This window comes from Panthera leo, chromosome B1 (genome assembly GCF_018350215.1).
Source record: "Panthera leo isolate Ple1 chromosome B1, P.leo_Ple1_pat1.1, whole genome shotgun sequence".
Taxonomy (NCBI): domain Eukaryota; kingdom Metazoa; phylum Chordata; class Mammalia; order Carnivora; family Felidae; genus Panthera; species Panthera leo.
In genome coordinates, this window is record NC_056682.1 from 104,707,576 (window position 1) to 104,724,415 (window position 16,840).

The window sequence follows — 16,840 nt, forward strand, 5'->3', positions numbered from 1 at the left end:
CTTGATCTCACAAATGCTGAGATCATGACCTGAACCGAAATCAACAGGTGGAAGCTCAACCAAGTGAGCCACCCAGGTGCCCCAATGAGTTAATATATTTAAAGCACTTAGAATATACAGTACATGACACATAGTGATTGTCATGTAAACATTCATAATTATTAATATTGTCTATTCAGAGAAGTAAATCTCATACTTTTGGAATGGAGGAAAAAGAGAGCATTTAATTTGAAATGTAAAGTGTAGGAAAAATGCCAAAATGCAAAGACTGTAAGAGTTCAGAGGGTACTCCCAGTGGAGGAAATAGCAAGAGCAAAGACTCAGAAAGGATATATGTTCAGGTTCCAGCAAAACGTTCAGAGGGTCATGCTTCAACAGAAAAAAAGTTATTTTTGGGCTCTTCAAAGAGCCTAAAAGCAAGGAAGAACCAGCCTTGCCCCTAACTCAACAGTTTCCCTATGTATTAGTAAAGGACCATAAAAATTTATCATTCATCCATGACACCTATGAGAACTAAAAGAAAAGTAAAACTGATGAAAATTAAATACATTAATATTCATTTTAATATTTTTAATACTTTAAATATTTATGTAGTCACCAAAAAGTGCTTTATTCAAAAATTGTTTTCAAATATAAGTCTTTCCAGGAAAAAACGAATATGTATCTATACATTAAAGGAAATTCAGGGGCGCCTGGGTGGCTCAGTCGGTTAAGCGGCCGACTTCAGCTCAGGTCACGATCTCACTGTCCGTGAGTTCAAGCCCCGCATCGGGCTCTGTGCTGACGGCTCAGAGCCTGGAGCCTGTTTCAGATTCTGTGTCTCCCTCTCTCTCTGACCCTCCCCCGTTCATGCTCTGTCTCTCTCTGTCTCAAAAATAAATAAACGTTAAAAAAAATTAAAAAAAAAATAAATAAATAAATAAAAAAATAAAGGAAATTCAAAACTTTTTATATTGATTATCTGAACATTTAAAAATGACTTAAGTGCAATTATAAGAAAATAAAATTATAGATTAATATCCCCATGAGCATAGATGCAAAAGTCCTCTATAAGATATGAACAAATCTAATACAGGACATATAAAAAGGATAATACATCAAGACCAAGTGGGGTTTATTTCATAAATGCAAGACTGGTTTAACATTTAAAATTTAATCATTGTAACTCATTTCATTAATGGAATAAAGGAAAAGAATATACAGTTATCTCAATAGATGCAGAGAAAGTATGATCAAGAAAAAAATATATCAACTAACTACAGTTGACCTCTGTACAATGTAGCAGTTAGTGGAACTAACTTCTTGTGCATTCAAAAATCCTCATATAACTTTTGGTTCCCCATTAACTTAACTACTAATAGCCTACTATTGACCAGAAGCCTTCCCAATAACGTATAGTTGATTAACACATATTTTGTATATTATATGCACTATATACTGTATTCTTTCAATAAAATAATTTAGAGCAAAGAAATTTTTTTAGCCTTTTTTTTTAAGGCTAAATTTATTTATTTATTTTGAGAGAGAAAGGGAGCATGCACTCAAGCAGGGAAGGGACAGAGAGAGAGGGAGAGAGAGAGAATCCCAAATTCACAGTACCTAGCCAGATTGAGGGGTTGTTTGAACTCACCAACTGTGAGATCATGATCTGAGCCTAAGTCAGACGCTCAACTGACTGAGACACCCAGGTGCCCTGAAAAGAAAACGTTATTAAGAAAATAATAAGGAAGCAGGGTGCCTGGGTGGCTCAGTTGGTTGAACTCACAGTTGTGAGTTGGAGCCCCACATCAGCCTCTGTCCTGACAGCTTGGAGCCTGGAGCCTGCTTCCGATTCTGTACCTCCCCTCTCTCTGCCCTTCCCTTGCTCACGCTCTGTCTCTCTCTCTCTCTCAAAAATAAATAATAAAACATTAAAAAATTTTAAAAAAAGAAAGTAACAAGGAAGAGAAAATACACTTATAGTACTGCACTTCATTTATAAAAGAAAAAAAAATCTGTGTGTAAGTGGACCCATGCAGTTCATACCCATGTAAGTAAAAGGTCATCTGTAAGAAGGGAACTACCTTAATTTCATCAAGAGTATCTTTTCTAAAAATCAGCAACTACATGTTACTTAGTAGTGAATTTTGAATATTGGCCTCTTGAGTTGGAATTAAAACAGGAGTGATCACTATTTACCATTTCCGTTCTACATTGTACTAGAGGAATTAGTAAATCAGTGCTATAAGGCAAGAAAAATAAAAGAAACAAAAGGTGGAAGAAAAAACAAAAATACTTCTTTTAGAAAAGAAAAAGTAAAGTTGTCATTATTTTCAGATAACATGATTATGTATGTAAAAAACCCAAATGAATGTATGAACTAATTGTTAGGATTAATAAGCACAGTTACTGGAAACAACCTCAATATATTTTGTCTTCATTCAGAGTATATTTGCTTCAATAAATGTTTTCCCAAAAAAATTCATCAAATTATCTCTCTCTGTTATTCCTTTGAATGTTTTGCCAAATTTAAATTCTTTCAAATTTCACTCTATTTTGACAGAGAGAATTACTTTCTCCAAATAAAAGTAAGAGCATAATCAAAAGAGATTCAAGACAGCCCAAAGATCTATTATCTAATTTGAAAATCAAATCTTTTGCACCATTTGAGCTTTTATTTAATATGTTTAATTCTTCTTTTGTTTTAGTAAAAATAAATTGCAAAGTCATCTACTGGCAAGTACAGTTGACCATTGAACAATGTAGGGTTTAAGTATCCCAACACCCCTGCACAGTAAAAAATCTATATCTTTTGACTTCCTGCAAAATTAACTCCTAATATCCTACTGTTGACCAGAATCCTTAGTGATAACATAAATAGTTGATTAACACATACTTTGTATGCTGTATTAGACACTTTACTTTTACAATAAAGTAAGCTAGAGAAAGGAAAATGTTACTAAGAAAATCATGAGGAAGAGAAAATACATTTAACAGTGCTGAACTGATTTATTGAAAAACACCTGCATATAAGTGGACCTATGCAGTTTAAACCCAATTTTTCAAGTATCAACTGTGTTGATTTTAGTAACTGCTGCTTGCTAACCATTTCAAAAGTTGAACTTCTGGGGATTTGATGTATTGAGTACTTTGTTTTCACATTTCCAAGTAATTTTAAACACTTACAAGTGAGTTCAATATTATTGTACTACACTTATACTGATTTACAAAGAACGTCTTTAAAGCTTCAAACATTTCTAAACTTTGATTAATAACGAGTAGCAAAGAGAAAAAGCACCTACTTCTACACTGAATCTGAATTATTTTTTATTTCAACATCAAGCTTGTAAAAAATATACATTGAGGCATTTCGGTGGCTCAGTTGGTTAAGCGTCTGACTTCAGCTTCAGGTCATGATCTCACAATTTGTTAGTTTGAGCCCCACCTTGGACTCTGTGCTGACAGCACAGAGCCCAACTGGGATCCTCTGTCTCCCTCTCTCTCTGCCCCTCCCCCACTCATTTTTTCTCTCTCTCTCTCAAATAAAATAACATATATATGTTATTTTATATATGTGTGTGTGTGTGCATGTGTGTGTGTGTGTGTGTGTGTAAAGTTCAGTTACTCTAAATGCACGTATGTACAAAATATTTATGAAATTTGATAACTATAGCTTCTATTTCAGTTATTAGATTATCATAGCCTTTTAAAGATGCATTTATGAATTTTGTAGGTAGCACAACCAATACAAAATCACATTTATTCAATGTATATTTCTTAATTTAGTGGAACATTATTTTTACCATGTTTTTACAAGGTTCTCCATCACAATTTAAATTCATTTTATTAATATATAAAACAAATAATTTTATCTCAGTGTTGAACTTTTAAATTTATAATGGCTTTAACAATATTGTCAGATGTTTTGTCTTAACAAAATGAACTTTAAATTGTTTTACTTTTATTCCATGATTTGTATGGGGGGGAAAAACTGAACCATTTTAAACTGGTTGGTGTCCTATTTGTAACACCTGATATGTTGTTATAAGACTTGCATCATTTAATTATCCGTGAAGTTATTCTGTTAAAGGAACCAATAAAGTAATAGCTACAAATAGTAATACAAAATACAATAGTAATACAAAAAAAAGTATGGTCATAAGAAAATTTGGAATCTAAAATGAAATCATTCGATCCAAATGAAAAGTCATGCTTCACAGAGTGACACCGTAAATACACCTTCTGCAACTGCACGTTAAATCATGACCTACACGCATAATCATCTTAAAATAATATTAATTTTTGAAGTGGATTCTTTCAGTTTTCGGGTGGTCAGTCATTAGGGCCCTCTAGTTGGATAGGGAGTTTTAACACTTGCAAAAGCTTTCTTGAGAAATAGAAAGTTAGTACTTAGTTTGTCATTAAATAGTCTTGGCTTTTAACTCATTACTGCCCATAGAGTTTATTGCAATTTTTTTTAAAAAGTACTGATAACAAAATAAACAGAATTTTGAAGATTTATACCATAGGATACTGACAAAACTGCAGGAGCAAGAGCATTCAATCATTACAATATTTTTACATTATGGTAACCAGCTTCTATTTCCTGCACATATTTCATGGACACCTACTCTATAATTATCCACATTTCCTTAAGATCCTTCTGATTAGCAGCCTGGAAGTTTGTTACATCTTGAAACCTGTAGCATGGGTCATGGCATAACTGGCTAGAACACCAAATAGACTGTAGGGGCAACTGTGTTGAATGCCTCTTCCTCCACCCCTAAGACTAGAAAGATTTAACTGTTCCTAGCCACTTGAGTTCAAGTGCAAGCACGTATCATTTTATCGTGAAGACTCTGCACACTATCCTGAACAGCAATTGTTATTTTGCATTTTAAAACGTTCTGAAATAGAAAGATAAGTTATCTCTGGTTGTTTTTGTATGTGCTAAGGTGAGAATTCTTGTTCCTGCATACTAGTCTCACACTTCTAGATGAAACTATTGTAGAAATTGCAAGTACAAAATAAAGGCCCATCAAATTGATCCTCACTTATTTTAATATAATACTGAATACTACTTGCCTAAATCAGGAAAAAAATAATTTAAACTGGATGGTACATTGAGGAATAGGCATAAATGGGGATTGCCTCAGGTAAACTGGGACATATGGAAACCATACAGCAGTCTAAATTCATGGAGGAAATAAATTTAATTCAAATTCCCAGGTTTTTGTTCAGGACCTACTAATCCCAAGAACCTTTGCTACAAGCTGAAAAGAAAGACAATTAAGAATTAAGCTAGTTCCTTCCTCTTACCTCTAGACAGGAAATATATTCAAGGGTTCACATTCAGAGTAGAATGGCATGACATTTTCTGGAAAACTAAGGAAGTGAGCCTCCTACATTGAAGAAAGTAACTGATGGTATTTGTTTTCAATGATAAAACTTGAGCTTTCAAGTAAAAATGGGAATTTGGAAAAGTTATATTCACTACTGTGAGTTTGACAGTTTCCCGATATTTAAAGGTTTTTCTGATGAGACTGATGTAATAGTAACAAATGTGATCATAAAATATGTCAATACTCCAAAGACTTGCATAACTCAGTGAATCATTGTTTTCTAAATGACAAATTTGTAAGTAATATTACAAAATCATGCATGGCCATTCAAATTGCAAGACAGACCAATGGATTTTAATATAACAATTTGAATATTTTATTGATATAGTTTCCCATTACACATTATGACTAACCTTTAATACACAGCACCTTGCTAAGTTTTGATTTAGTATCCAAAAAAAATAAAGAATATTCAGTGTTTTCTGAAAAGACTGTTACAACATAGCTTTCTTTTTCCAACGACATTTCTGTGTAAGGCTGAATTTTCTTCCTGTGCTTTAACCAAAATAGCTAATCATGACAGACCGAACACAGAAAAGTTTACAATAATCCAGCTATCTTCTCTTAAACCAGCCATTAAAGAGATTTGCAAAAATGTAAGACAATGCCATTTTTCTCACAAATTGTTCTATTTTATATTTTTTTCATTAAAATTTTATTTATATTGACAGGTAATGGCTTTATTATTGCTGTTTTTAAATGAATTAATAAATAAAGTTTGCCTTAAATAATACAACTGAATCCAATTTCATAACACTGGGGCTTTTGAGAAAACAGGTGAAAGATTATAGCAGTAATGATCAGGAAAGTTTTTCACAAAAGACCTAGTCTGCCAATTAGATTCTGAGAAGTGCTAGGATCTTAATAGGAACTATTTTTAAAAGAATGAGAGGTCACAAGTAAAGGCATAGAAACAGAAAAGCACATGATATTCTCAGGTAATAATGAGTGATGAGCTCCGTTTGCTAAAATACACCATTCTTTCCTGCTTCTTTTCTTACCTTCTAACCATTCTTTTTGTCTCTTTTTTGGCTTTTCTTCCTTCTCACTCCATAAATATTGATGCTTCCAATGGCTTTGTCCTTGGATCTCTCTTCTCACTCTAACAGTGTCCCTCACCAATCACATCCATCCTCAAAACTGGAACTTCACTCCTTGGCTTCAAATCCTAGATACTCATTTTACTTTCCCTCCTGAGCTCCAGAACTATATGTTCTGAACCTCTTAAACACAACAAAACTCATGTGGAATAAAGGTCTTCCTGGAAAACACTGTCTCTCCTACATCCCTTTTCTTGGCACGTTCCATTCAGGAGTCGCTCAGGTCAAAACAGCAGACTCCCCCTAGTCTCCACTCTCACCTTCCTCCGCCATATTAATTCAATTCCATCCCACTGTTGTGCTGTTATTCTCATATATATATATATATATATATATATATATATATAATATATATATATTATATATATATTATTATTATTATTATACTATTGCACCACTTTCCCCCTTGTTTATAGTAAGATATAATTGACATAACATTATATTAATTCAGGTGATCATAGTGATTTGATATTTGTATATATTATGAAATAACCACCACAATAAATCTACTTAACATTCAACACCACACATAATTACAGATATTTTTTAGTGATAAGAACTTTTAAGATCTACTCTCTTAGCAACTTTCAAATATACAATACAGTATTGTTAACTACAGTCACCATGCTGTACATTACACTCCTGTGACTTATCTATTTTATAACTAGAAGTTTGTACTTTTTGGGGTGCCTGGGTTGCTCAGTTGTTTGAGTGTCCAGCTCTTGGTTTCAGCTCCGATCATGATCTTATGGTTCCTGAGTTTGAGAGCTGCGTCAGGCTCTGCCCTGACAGCGTAGAGCCTGTTTGGGATTCTCTCTTTCCTTCTCTGTCTGCCCTCCTTCCTGTTCGTGCTCTCTGTCTGTCTCTCTCTCAAAAGAAATAAATATTTAAAAAAAGAAGTTTGTAACTTTTGACTATTTTCTTAGTTCTTTCTGCCACTAGTCTTACAATCTTTAATTCCATCCTCCATATTGCTGCCAAAGCCAATAGTATGAGAGCAACACATAAAATATAATATTGTTGTTTCCCTAATTTGAAACCCTTTTGTGGCCCCCTCCAGGAATTCTTAGCATCTTAGTGGAACATAAAATGCCAACCCTTATCTGGCATTGATTACTTTTCCATTCTTTATGCTTGGCCAGGACCCTCCTCAACCCATAACATATCCCTTGCTTCTGCCATATCAAAGAGCTTGAGGCCGTCCTCCAAATGTCTCCAGGTTGTTTTACTTTGCCATGTACTCGTTCCTGTACTTTCTCTTCCAGGAATGCCCTTCCCTGCTCCATTAACAAAGACTACCAATTTATGATTATTCTCATGATTTCCTTTAAGAATAATTTTCTTGGGGCGCCTGGGTGGCGCAGTCAGTTAAGCGTCCGACTTCAGCCAGGTCACGATCTCGCGGTCCGTGGGTTCGAGCCCCGCGTCAGGCTCTGGGCTGATGGCTCGGAGCCTGGAGCCTGTTTCCGATTCTGTGTCTCCCTCTCTCTCTGCCCCTCCCCCGTTCATGCTCTGTCTCTCTCTGTCCCAAAAATAAATAAAAAACGTTGAAAAAAAAATTAAAAAAAAATCATTTTCTTTACACTGAGCAAAAGAATATATTTAATCCTCTTTTAATTATAACATTTTTAAAGTGATTATGAAAATTTAAAATCTGTTTCTGAACTGATTCTTATTGATTTCTCCCTCTCCACAGCACAAAATTCTACCATATGAAGCACTTTACATAACCTCATGTCATTTTAAATAAGAAGCAAAGAAAATTTCATTATCTAGGGGAAAGAAGCCAAATAGGCTTTTTATTCTAACATTCCAACATATAAACTGGTAAACAAAGAGCTAAGATTTATAGACTACATGTGCAATATCTAAATATGTATCGTGTCCCTTGAAAACGTATTTCACAAATGATTTTGTATTGCTGGAGTTCCTTAAATATGCAAATTTAATTTTTAATAGATTTGACAGAAGATCTTTTATATCACAGAAGATGTTTTGTTTTGAGAGATTTTTATTCTCAAGCGGAGCTAAATTTCTAGTCTTTCATATTAACATAGCTATTCATTCACAGCTCACTTTAAAAAGGATTAAAATTCTTAAGCAGCAACATCATAGCTGTATTTGCCCATCGCCTGAATTCAAGTGATATCAGAGGTACAGATAAGCCTGCCAGAGACTCACTGCATCATTGGGCTCCAGTCCCCAAAAGCAGTGAGCCCTTGTAGCTTTCTGTGAAAAATATAAAAACTTGAAACTGTTTTATGAAGTCAATTTGAAAAAAATGAAACATGCTTAGTTTCATACAGTATCTTCAGTTAAATGGTTCACTTATATCTAACATTGAATATGAACTCCTAATAATTTGAACTTTCTGAAGGCATTTCTAGTTCTACCACACACACACACACACACACACACACACACACACACAACTAATAAGAATTCTGTTTTAAAAAAGATTGCTAATAGTGATACCAGCAAGGATGTTAGTCTCATATCCTTGTTGTCTTTTGTTTTCTTGGTCTTAAAGGCAGAATGCTGGCACAATGTTCTTAATAAGATGCCTGGAGACTCTATCAATTTAAAAATTGCCTAAACAGAGAGCTAGAAATGACTTGTTGAAGACTTAGAAAAACAAAATTCAACTGAATAAATGTTAAAGATCTTCCTGGCTTTATTCAGTGATTTGTGAGTCAGGCAGAATCCAATCTAGCAGATACAAACAGCTCCAAAGAGCTGAACATAATGAAAGACTTTTATAGGCAAAAAAAAAAAAAAAAAAAAAAAAGAAAGAAAGAAGGAAGGAAGTTATAGTAGGGCAAAAGTGGATTGGCTTATTGCAAGTTTCCTTTCCTTTAGGAGATGGTGGGGGTCCATCAGGCAGACTACCTAACTAATGATGATCAGGCAACTTCTGACTGACTGGTTTAAGATTCCATTTTAGGGAAACCTAAAACTAAATTACATCTGTTTGGTGTCATGGAGCTTAGCATGAGCAACTCCATTTTGAGCCTATTGTCTTGCCTTTAGTAAAACAAATTTGAATGGAAATATATAAATATATATAAATTACTGAGGAGATGCTGAATGTTCACAGCTCTTATACTTAATTATGTCAAGAAGACGTTATCCCAGTTATAGAAATGACAGGTCACACATTTATTCACTGATACAGACTTCAGGGCCATCACATTCATTTTAAGAGTAAAAATAATCATCATAAGGGCAGGGGAAGCATCACTTATTTGTTATTCAGGTGATTTGCTGACATGAGATTTTTCATAGGTTTATAATGCTGGTGATGCTTTTCAGTGCCTTGTAAGTATCTTATGCATGAAAGCAGGGGAGTGTTTTTTTTTAAAGGGTTTATGGAGAGAGGCAAGAAATAAGTAATGGAGTGAAGACAGTTAGGAATTAGAAAAGAATAAAAGATGCGAAAACTGACTAAGAAATTATCCAGCATTTGTGGAAAGAACATAGGATTCTAGAAGTTAGGGCCTTTAATGTTGAGAGTGACAATAATCAAGATTTAATGAAGCAAAAGTTTAATGACAGTGATGAGATCTCTGACAAATTGGATTTTTCTCCATTTATTCTTCTGTTTAAAAGTTTCTGTTGCATTGAAGCTGCGTGGTCACTTTATTAGGGCACCACATTTTGAAACGATGGTAGGGAAGGTGGTACAAATGGTAATGGTAACCCAGTAGTCCCCTCTTATCCATGGAGGACACGTTCCAAGACCCCCAGGGGATTCCTGAAACTGCAGAGAGCACTGGACCCTATATAACTGTTTTTTCCTATACATACCTGCCTGTGATAAAGTTTAGTTTATAAATTAAGCACAGGAAGAGATTAACAATAATAACTCATAATAAAATAGAGCAATTACGACAATATACTGTAATAAAATTTGTGTGAATGTTCTCTCTCAAAATATCTTACTATACTGTACTCACCCTTCTTACGATATGAGATGATAAAATGCCTACGTGATGAGATAAAGTGAGGTGAATGATGCAGACAGTGTGATGTAGTGTTAGGCTGCAACTGACTTTCTGCCCATATGTCAGAAGGAGGATCATCTGCTTCGGGACTGTGGTTGGCTGTGGGTAACTGCAGATAATTGAAACCACGGAAAGTGAAACGTAGATAAGGGCGGTGGGCGTTGAAGGGGGGGGGGGGGAACCACTGTGCTTTTAAATAGGACAGAAAGCTCTCAACCTCAGAAATAAAAAGGAAGAGGCTGTCCCATCTCTCTGTGAGAGTAGCTGCAGGACCATCCCAAGAAGATTTTGGTTTTCTACCTTTTGCTACTCCCTTAGAGATGCTTTGTGCCTGCTTTATGTAAAGATGACATCTTAAAGCTGAAATTTGGAGGCAGAAGAATTGACTTTTATAATTAAAGCACCATGCTACAAAAGCGGATTTACACCTTCTTTTGGATGGCTTGGAAACTGTCTATGCAAGCCACGGAAAGAAGGCATAGCGCCTAGAAAGACAGAAGCTGAGAGCCAAATTCCAGGAAATCAAGGACTGTGTACGGTGTTGGGTTAAAGTGAGCCATAAATGGAAGACTTTCCTATCCCTCCCTCCTCCGCCCCTCCCCTCTCTCTGACTTGTGTGTGGAGGTGGGGATGAGGAGCACGTGTCTGCATGCATACATACATCTTAATGTATATGTATTTTAGGAGCTGATTCCTTTTTTAAAAAGTTTGCTTCAAGGTATCCTCTTGACATGCAATTATACTTCAGTTTGCATAACTCTTAAAATAGCCTTTATAATGAAAGTATAGAAAATGTGGAGAGAGTTTGCAGTCATGGAAAAGACACTGGAGTGCAGGTCAAAAGATCTGGGTTCTAGTCCCAGCTTTTCAAAATCCATGTGACTGTTGGCTTGACTACCTGAACCTCAGGTTTCCCACCTGGGAAATGAAAGTATTGGACTAGAATCATTTCTAGGGCTTCTTCCAGCTCTGTGAAATTGGTTAAGCAGAGAGGCACCTTTTGTGTAGCACGTCATCACCTGGTAGAGGCACCCCTAAAGTGTAAGAGCAGGAAGGAACAAAATCAACTTCCGAAATACTGAAATTGCCCCTTCACTTCAAATGAGTGGCTTGCTTTGTAACAGGAACAAAAGCATCAATTAATAGACACTTGTAGTATATTTTACAAGTGAACAGGGCTAAAAATAGTAAAGCCAAAGAACACATACCTAAGGTCACCAAAAGACAAATCCCAACATGTATGCAAGGCTGCCCCTATTAAATCTTTCAAGTAAAATAGATAATCCATATAAAATTTACATATCAAACAATGCAATTATAAAATAGTAATCTAGTGAGAAGCAAACACTTAATAGAACAGCACTTTGACAGATCTGCTTATGTCTATTTATTTAGCTTATCACTTACTGGCACTGTGTACATGGGCACATTAATTATGTGTTTATTCTGGAAAACTTGGAAAATATAGGAAAATGTCAAGGTATGGGAAAAAGTCTTAATGCGCAGAATTCTGGAAAATTTAGTTTTAGCTTTCTGACTTTTCAGCAAAGGAAAACAAACCAGAACAAACCTGGTGCATCTGTATTTGGCAGGCTTATCACCTTTACCTAAAACATCATTCGAAACACAGGTGCTAAAGACATTTCCTTTAAGAGCACAAGCAGACAGAAATATTCACCATCATGTTTATTAATTAATATTATTTTGGGAGTTCCACTAAATGCAATAAAAAATTTTAAATGATTATTTATAACACCACTGGAATACAAAAAAAAAATGTAGGCTGTTGATACAGCGGTGCATCTAAAACCCCCCAAAATTACAGTTTTAAAGTAATAAAATAAAAACAAATAATTTGATAATTTGATCAGTTACTCATATAAATATATATTTTAAAATCTATAGTTTTTTCTTTACTGGAAATCAAGAGACATAGAAATGGAAAAAAGCAAACCACATAAAACAGATAACAATAAAGAATTAAGTTAAACAGAAACATATAAAACCTATATGTTGAAAAAAACAAAACCCCAAAAATCTATACTAACTTATTGAAGGGCCCAAATACAAAGCAAATAACAGAGCATGTTTTGGGTTGGGAAATCTTAACATCACAAAAATATCAAGCCTCTGGGAAAAATAATAAATTCAATGAAAGAATATTAACAGCTTTATAGAGGTATAATTGAAATACTGTAAACTGTACATATTTAAATATGAAATTTGAGATACAACACATGAACATACATCTATAAGATGTATCTTATCTTGGGATAATGAACATATCTATCACCCTTAGAGGTATAACTCTTGCCCCTTGGTAATCTCTCCCCCTCACTTCTCTCTCCTCCTTCCCCATTTCCAGCCACTTACAGATCTAGTTTCTGTTACGATAAATTAGTTTGCATTTTCCCAATATTTATTTAAACGAAATCTTATAATATATTCTCCTTTTGGTTTGGCTTCTTTCACTCAACATAATTGTTTTGAGAGTTATCCTTATATGGATATACCACAATTTGTCAATCTACTCACCTGTTCATAGAAATCTGGGTTAATTTCAGTTTTGAGCTTTTACAAATAAAGCTGTTAGGAACATTTGTGTATGAGTATTTGCATGGACATGTTTTTGTTTTCAGAACTTAAAAGTCTCCAGAAGAAAACAGCAGAAAAATCTTTGTGATCTTGACTTTTAAGTTTTGAGTTTTTCATTTAGGTTTATGTTCTATGTTGAATTAATTCTTTTATATGGTGTGAGGTAGGAAGTAGGAATTAAAGTTCATTTTTTGTATGTGGATATCAAATTGTTCCAGTGCCATTTGTCAAAAAGATAAAAAGAGTATCTGTCCTCCTTTATTTATACCTGTATTGAAAATCAATTGACTATATATTTTTGTTGATTTATTTCTGAAATCTACCAATCTGTTTCCTTAATGTTTTTGTCTATTTTGATGATAATACCATACTGATCTGATTATTGTAGCATTGCAATAAGTCTTAAAGTCAGGTAGTATAAAACCCTCAACTTTGTTCTTCTTCAAAGTTGTTTTAACTCATGTAGGTCTTTGTATTTCCATGTTTATTTTTGAATAGCTAGTGATTGTTTCAAAACAACTCTTGCTGGCATTGTGACTGAAGTTGTATGGAATCTATAAATCAATTAGGAAAGAGTTGACTTCTTAAAAATACTAAGCTTCCAATTCATCAATACAGTATATTTCATTTATTTAAATTATTAGAAAATTTCAGATCTTCTATATTTCTCTCAGCAATGTTTTGAACTTTTCTATGTATAGGGCCTACACATCTTTTGTCAGACTTAACCCTAATGTTTCATATTTTGATTCTAATATAAATGGCATTGCTTCATTAAAATTTGTTAAAACTTTAATTTCTAATTGTGGCTACTATATATAGAAATACCATTGATTTTCAAATATTGATCATATATTCTTCAACCTGGCAAAATTTGTGTATTAGTTCTAGCAGCTTTTTTTATAGAATCCAATGAATTTTTATATAAACTATTACATTGTGTGCAAACAAGGGTTTTTATTTTATTTTTTCCAAACAAGATGGCTCTTTTTCCCCCTGCCATACTGCACTGTCTAGAACCTCTAGTACAGTGTTGAATAAGGAGATAAGAGCAAACATTCTAGTATCATTTTTCATCTTTGGTGAAAGTAATTCAATTTTTCATCATTGAAATTTTTTTGAAAATGCCTATTATAAGGTTTAAGAAGTTTATTTTTTTTTTCCTAGTTCACTGAGAATTTTCATCAGTATGGATGCTGGATTTTGTCACATGCCTTTTTCTGTGTTTGCTGAGATAATCGTACTTTTTTTTTTCTTTTTAATCTCTTTATGTGGTAAAGTACATTGCTTTTTTGAACGCTAAACTAGTCTTGCATTCCTGGAAGAAACTCCACTTGGTCAAAATATATTTATCCTTTTTACATATTGTTTTCATTTGACATGCTAAAATTTTGTTAATATTTGTACCTATACTTATGAGCAATATTAATTTGTATATTTTTCCCTTTTAATGACTTTATCTGGTATTGGTATTAGGTAATGGAGCATTACAGAATTATTTGGGAGTTATCATATCTTATTCAATTTTTTGAATAATTTTTATAGAATTGGGTTTTTTTCTTCCTTAAATATTTGGTAGAATTTAGTAATGAGGACATCTGAGCCTAGAATATATCTCTCAGAAAGTTTTAAATTACAATTTCAGCTTAATAGATGTAAGACTATTCAGGTTATTTGTTTCTTTTTCAGTGAACTTTGTTAATTAAACTATAAAATTCATTGGCATAAAGTTATTCATAATATTCTCTTATTATTTTTTAATATTGGTATAATTTATAGTGATGTTATGTCTCATTCCTGATATGGTAATTTGTGTTGTGTCTCTAGTCCTGTCTCTCTCCCACTCCATCTCTCTCCTTCCTGATCTGTCTGGCTAGAAGATTGCCAATTTTACTGTCTTGAAGAGCCATCATTTGATTTTCACTGCTTTTATCTATTATCTTTCTGTTCTCTATTTGACGGGTTTCCCAACTCTGATCTTTATTGTTTCCTTTTTACAGTTTACTTTAGGTCTCATTTGTTCTTCTTTTTCTAGCGCCTTATGTTGTAAACTGGCATCATTAATGTAATGGTCTTTCTTCTTTTCCAATAAGCATTTTAGTGCTATAGATTTTTCCCCTAAATAATGCTTCTGCTACATCCCACAAAGTTTGACATGCCATACTTTCATTTACCTCAAAATCATTTTTAATTTCCCTTTTGATCTTACTGACCAGTGGGTACACAGAAATATAATATTTAGTTTCCAAATATCTGGGATTGTTCCAGATCATTGTAACTGATTTCTAATTTAATTCAATTACAGAGAATAAATTTTGTATGACTTAAATCCTTTTAAATTTATTGAGATTTATTTCATGACTTAGAATGATCTATCTTCATAAATTAACTCTAAATAAATCACAGACAAAACTGAAAAACCTAAAACTATAAAACATCTAGAAGAAAACATAGATGTCTTTGTGATTGAGTTAAAGATTTCTTAGATATAATGCCAAAAGCATGATTTATAAAAGAAAAATTAGTAAATTGAATTTCATAAAAATTAAGAAATTCTCTTCAAAAGACACTATTAAAGAATGAAAAACTGGGGTGCCTGAGTTGCTCTGTTGGTTAAGTGTCCAACTCTCGATTTTGGCTCAAGTCATGATCTTACAGTTTTATGAGTCAATCCCTGCCCTGTGAGTGCCAAACCTGCTTGGGATTCTCTCTCTCTCTCCCATTCTCTCTACCCCTCCCCTGCTCGTGCTATCTCGGTCTCTAAATAAATAAATAAATAAATAAACAAACTTAAAAAAAAAAAAAAGGAATGAAAAACCAAGCCACAGTCTGACTGAAAATATTTGCAAATAGCATGTCTGATAAAGGACTTGTGAAGAAATCCCAAAAACTCAATAGTAAGAAATAAAACAACCAAATGAAAATGAGCAAAATATTTGAACAGACACTTTACCAAGTATGATGTATAGATGGCAAATAAACACATGAAAATATGCTTGACAACCTTAGGCATTGGAGAAATGCAAATTAAAACTACCGTGAGATGCCACTAAACAACTATGAGAACTTCTAAAATCAAAAACACTGACCATACCAAGTTCTGGAGAGGATACGGAGGACCTATAATTCTCACTTACTGTTGGTGATAACATGAAATGCCACACCACTTTGGAAAAGAGTCTGGCAATATCTTAAAAAATTAAACGTACATCAACCCAACTATTGTGACCCAACTATTCTACTCCTAGGTATTTCTCTGAAAGAAATGAAAGGATATGTCCATACAAGGATGTGTACATAAATGGTTATATCAGCTTCATTTGGAAAAGCCCCAAAGTGGATAATCCAACGTCCATCAGCCAATATAGATAAACAAAGTGTGATACATCCATTCAATGGCAACTTACTTAACAATAAAGAGGAATGACCTACCAGTGCACATACACAAATAGATAAATCTCAACATAATTAAGTAAAGAAAGTCATCCCACCCACCCCCAAAATAGCATATACAATATGATTCTACCTGTATAAAATTCTAGAAAACACAAACAAATCTTTGACAGAAAGCAGATCAATGGTTTCTTGGGAGCTGAAGGGTAGAGAGAATAAGGAAGAAGTGATTACAAAGGAGTACAAGGAAGCTTTTAGGGGTGGTGGATTTGTTATTTTAATTATGATGATTTCACTGGCATGTACATATGTCAAAAACATCAAATCGAACACTTTAAGTATGTGCAGCTTGTTGTATGTCAGTTAT

At 33.7% G+C, this 16,840-nt stretch overlaps 1 protein-coding gene across 1 annotated transcript in view; it reads right to left on the minus strand.

Moving 5' to 3' along the window:
- SYNPO2 (synaptopodin 2) overlaps positions 1 to 16,840 on the minus strand; it is a 207,678-nt gene that overhangs the window by 188,411 nt on the left and 2,427 nt on the right. The window lies entirely within an intron of this gene.